Source organism: Eutrema salsugineum, unplaced genomic scaffold, assembly GCF_000478725.1.
Source record: "Eutrema salsugineum unplaced genomic scaffold, Eutsalg1_0 scaffold_8, whole genome shotgun sequence".
Classification (NCBI taxonomy): Eukaryota; Viridiplantae; Streptophyta; class Magnoliopsida; order Brassicales; family Brassicaceae; genus Eutrema; species Eutrema salsugineum.
The window spans coordinates 8186353-8190731 of NW_006256414.1; the positions used below are offsets into that span (position 1 = coordinate 8186353).

At 32.9% G+C, this 4379-nt stretch overlaps 3 non-coding genes across 3 annotated transcripts; all 3 read left to right on the forward strand.

Annotated features, from left to right (window-relative positions):
- The first annotated feature begins 1711 nt into the window (after positions 1 to 1711).
- On the forward strand, positions 1712 to 1796 carry TRNAY-GUA. Its single transcript is given in 2 exon segments — positions 1712 to 1748; positions 1761 to 1796. It is a non-coding gene; the product is annotated as a tRNA-Tyr (tRNA).
- Positions 1797 to 2523: 727 nt separating this feature from the next.
- TRNAS-AGA lies at positions 2524 to 2605 on the forward strand. The gene has a single exon. It is a non-coding gene; the product is annotated as a tRNA-Ser (tRNA).
- A 219-nt stretch (positions 2606 to 2824) lies between these two features.
- TRNAY-GUA lies at positions 2825 to 2909 on the forward strand. Its single transcript is given in 2 exon segments — positions 2825 to 2861; positions 2874 to 2909. It is a non-coding gene; the product is annotated as a tRNA-Tyr (tRNA).
- The last annotated feature ends 1470 nt before the right edge of the window (positions 2910 to 4379 follow it).

A 4379-nucleotide genomic window follows, 5' to 3' on the forward strand; every position in this document is an offset into this window, starting at 1 on the left:
ATTTTTATATCGGTAACTCTCCAAGTCGAAAAACATGTCTCGGACTGCTACATTCAAAAGAGATACCATTAAACTTACAAGAAACTAATTTTTCCCTGATTAATTTGGATTTTGGATGTCTTCATCTTTAACTGTAACCGGTATAAGAAACGTTCAAATTAATTTATAAAGATATTAGAGTTAAGCTATTGATGAAAACAGAAAACGAAAGTCCACTAACGGATCAGTACCATGTAAATATTATATTATTTAGAACCATGTTAATATCATATTATTTAGAAGATAGTTGCATGTGCCTATAAGTTGTCAAGTTCTCGAATGGTAATGAAAGCCTTTTGCCATATTCTTGCATGAATTTTATGTCTCTTGTTTTAAATAATTGGAACAATCATTGCCCCACACTCCTTATGACTATAACTATTCCTATGTTTGTGTCAAATATAAAAGTGGCTTTTAACGTGTTACCCAGTGGGATAAAACTCGTTAGAAAAAAGAATCCTTTGGAAATTTATTGATTGCGAACTTTGACATTCTCTAATGGTTTTCAAAGATAGGTTTTTGTTTCTTTTCTTGTTCTTTTAGATGTTGAATTGTATAAAAGCTTTCTTAGACTCTTCTACTTATCTTTCAACAAGCTAGCACAATATGGCTGGACAATAGAATATAATACCTTGATAAATATCTGAATCATGTTCTAGTAAAGGAAAAGTGGACGTGCCGGAGTGGTTATCGGGCATGACTAGAAATCATGTGGGCTTTGCCCACGCAGGTTCGAGTCTTGCCGTTCACGTTTTTCTAAAGTGTTTTGGGAAAGAACTTTTGAATATAATACGTATTAGAAATTACTTTCATCGAAGTTGTAATAAAATGTAGTTCTTTAAATCAAACAGCCATAAAACTGAATAGCATAGGAGTGCTTAGCTAAACTTTTGTATGGTACTCTTTGTATACATAAGTTAAGATTGTAGAATTTTAGTGATATACATGCATAAAGTGTTAGATTACAATGCCGACCTTAGCTCAGTTGGTAGAGCGGAGGACTGTAGTTGAAGCAGAGAATCCTTAGGTCACTGGTTCGAATCCGGTAGGTCGGAAATGTTTTGCTCATGCATGCAATTTTACTTGTCATTTCAAAACTATTTGTTCATATGCATCTTTGCTTATATATTGTACATAGAAGTTTCGAGGAGTAGATTGTAACAGCTTATGTTTCTCATAGAAACTTTTGGTATAAATTACTTTTTGTTCCATCACAAAATCTAGACTGTCTTACTTATATATGGCTATTTGACAAAGAAGAAAGATAAAAGTCTTATGATTCTAGTGTTTTTATTTTGAATAAAAAATTGTAGTGGAACTTCCAAAAACTTGTTGTCATTTCTGCTCAAGCCTACAATTTTGTTTGACCATAGTCTATGCCCATATATACCATAGGCAAATTCTAGATATGTAAAACTAAATTTATCTTACCATTATTTTGTGTCGGAGAAAAACTTGAGGGTATACCTACCATTCTGAATCGTACCTTTTATATATTCTTTAGTGTTTCTAATCAAACTTATTTTTCCGAAGACGTCTTGCTCAAGTCTTAAACTACGTTTCTTTGTTTAATTTTTATAGAAAACGCTTTCTCGTGCGAAAACAAGTACTTCTAAAGGCAATATATACAGTTGTTGAAACTACATACAGGTCCACAAAGTATAAAACACATCCGACCTTAGCTCAGTTGGTAGAGCGGAGGACTGTAGTTGAAGCAGAATATCCTTAGGTCACTGGTTCGAATCCGGTAGGTCGGAATTTTCTCTCTCAAAAGATTTTTATGTCGGGTTAACACTCCAAGTCGAAAAAAATGTCTCGGACTGCTACATTCAAAAGAGATACCATTAAACTTACAAGAAACTAATTTTTCCCTGATTAATTTGGATTTTAGATGTCTTCATCTTTAACTGTAACCGGTATAAGAAACGTTCAAATTAATTTATAAAGATATTAGAGTTAAGCTATTGATGAAAACAGAAAACGAAAGTCCACTAACGGATCAGTACCATGTAAATATCATATTATTTAGAACCATGTTAATATCATATTATTTAGAAGATAGTTGCATGTGCCTCTAAGTTGTCAAGTTCTCGAATGGTAATGAAAGCCTTTTGCCATATTCTGGCATGAATTTTATGTCTCTTGTTTTAAATAATTGGAACAATCATTGCCCCACACTCCTTATTACTATTACTATTCCTATGTTTGTGTCAAATATAAAAGTGGCTTTTAACGTGTTACCCAGTGGGATAAAACTCTTTAGAAAAAAGAATCCTTTGGAAATTTAATGATTGGGAATTTTGACATTCTCTAATGGTTTTCAAAGATAGATTTTTGTTTCTTTTCTTGTTCTTTTAGATGTTGAATTGTATAAAAGCTTTCTTAGACTCTTCTACTTATCTTTCAACAAGCTAGCACAATATGGCTGGACAATAGAATATAATACCTTGATAAATATCCGAATCATGTTCCAGTAAAGGAAAAGTGGACGTGCCGGAGTGGTTATCGGGCATGACTAGAAATCATGTGGGCTTTGCCCGCGCAGGTTCGAATCCTGCCGTTCACGTTTTTCTAAAGTGTTTTGGAAAAGAAATTTTGAAAATAATACTTATTAGAAATTACTTTCATGGAAGTTGTAATAAAATGTAGTTCTTTAAATCAAACAGCCATAAAACTTAATAGCATAGGAGTGCTTAGCTAAACTTTTGTATGGTACTCTTTGTATACATAAGTTAAGATTGTAGAATTTTAGTGATATACATGCATAAAGTGTTATATTACAATGCCGACCTTAGCTCAGTTGGTAGAGCGGAGGACTGTAGTTGAAGCAGAGAATCCTTAGGTCACTGGTTCGAATCCGGTAGGTCGGAAATGTTTTGCTCATGCATGCAATTTTACTTGTCATTTCAAAACTATGTGTTCGTATGCATCTTTGCTTACATATTGTACAGAGAAGTTTCGAGGAGTAGATTGTAACAGCTTATGTTTCTCATAGAAACTTTTGGTATAAATTACTTTTTGTTCCATCACAAAATCTAGACTGTCTTACTTATATATGGCTATTTGACAAAGAAGAAAGATAAAAGTCTTATGATTCTAGTGTTTTTATTTTGATAAAAAAAATTGTAGTGGAACTTCCAAAAACTTGTTATCATTTCTGCTCAAGCCTACAATTTTGTTTGACAATAGTCTAATGCCCATATATACCATAGGCAAATTCTAGATATGTAAAACTAAATTTATCTTACCGTTATTTTGTGTCGGAGAAAAACTCGAGGGTATACCTACCAATCTGAATCGTACCTTTTATATATTCTTTAGTGTTTCTAATCAAACTTATTTTTCCGAAGACGTCTTGCTCAAGTCTTAAACTACGATTCTTTGTTTAATTTTTATAGAAAACGCTTTCTCGTGCGAAAACAAGTACTTCTAAAGGCAATATATACAGTTGTTGAAACTACATACACTTCCACAAAGTATAAAACACATCCGACCTTAGCTCAGTTGGTAGAGCGGAGGACTGTAGTTGAAGCAGAATATCCTTAGGTCACTGGTTGGAATCCGGTAGGTCGGAATTTTCTCTCTCAAAAGATTTTTATGTCGGGTTAACACTCCAAGTCGAAAAACATGTCTCGGACTGCTACATTCAAAAGAGATACCATTAAACTTACAATAAACTAATTTTTCCCTGATTAATTTGGATTTTGGATGTCTTCATCTTTAACTGTAACCGGTATAAGAAACGTTCAAATTAATTTATAAAGATATTAGAGTTAAGCTATTGATGAAAACAGAAAACGAAAGTCCACTAACGGATCAGTACCATGTAAATATCATATTATTTAGAACCATCTTAATGTCATATTATGTAGAAGATAGTTGCATGTGCCTATAAGTTGTCAAGTTCTCGAATGGTAATGAAAGCCTTTTGCCATATTCTTGCTTGAATTTTATGTCTCTTGTTTTAAATAATTGGAACCATCATTGCCCCACAGTCCTTATTACTATTACTATTCCTATGTTTGTGTCAAATATAAAAGTGGCTTTTAACGTGTTACCCAGTGGGATAAAACTCGTTAGAAAAAAGAATCCATTGGAAATTTAATGATTGGGAATTTTGACATTCTCTAATGGTTTTCAAAAGATAGATTTTTGTTTCTTTTCTTCTTCTTTTAGATGTTGAATTGTATAAAAGCTTTCTTAGACTCTTCTACTTATCTTTCAACAAGCTAGCACAATATGGCTGGGACAATAGAATATAATACCTTGATAAATATCCGAATCATGTTCCAGTAAGGAAAAGTGGACGTTGCCGGAGTGGGTATCGGGCAAGACTAGAA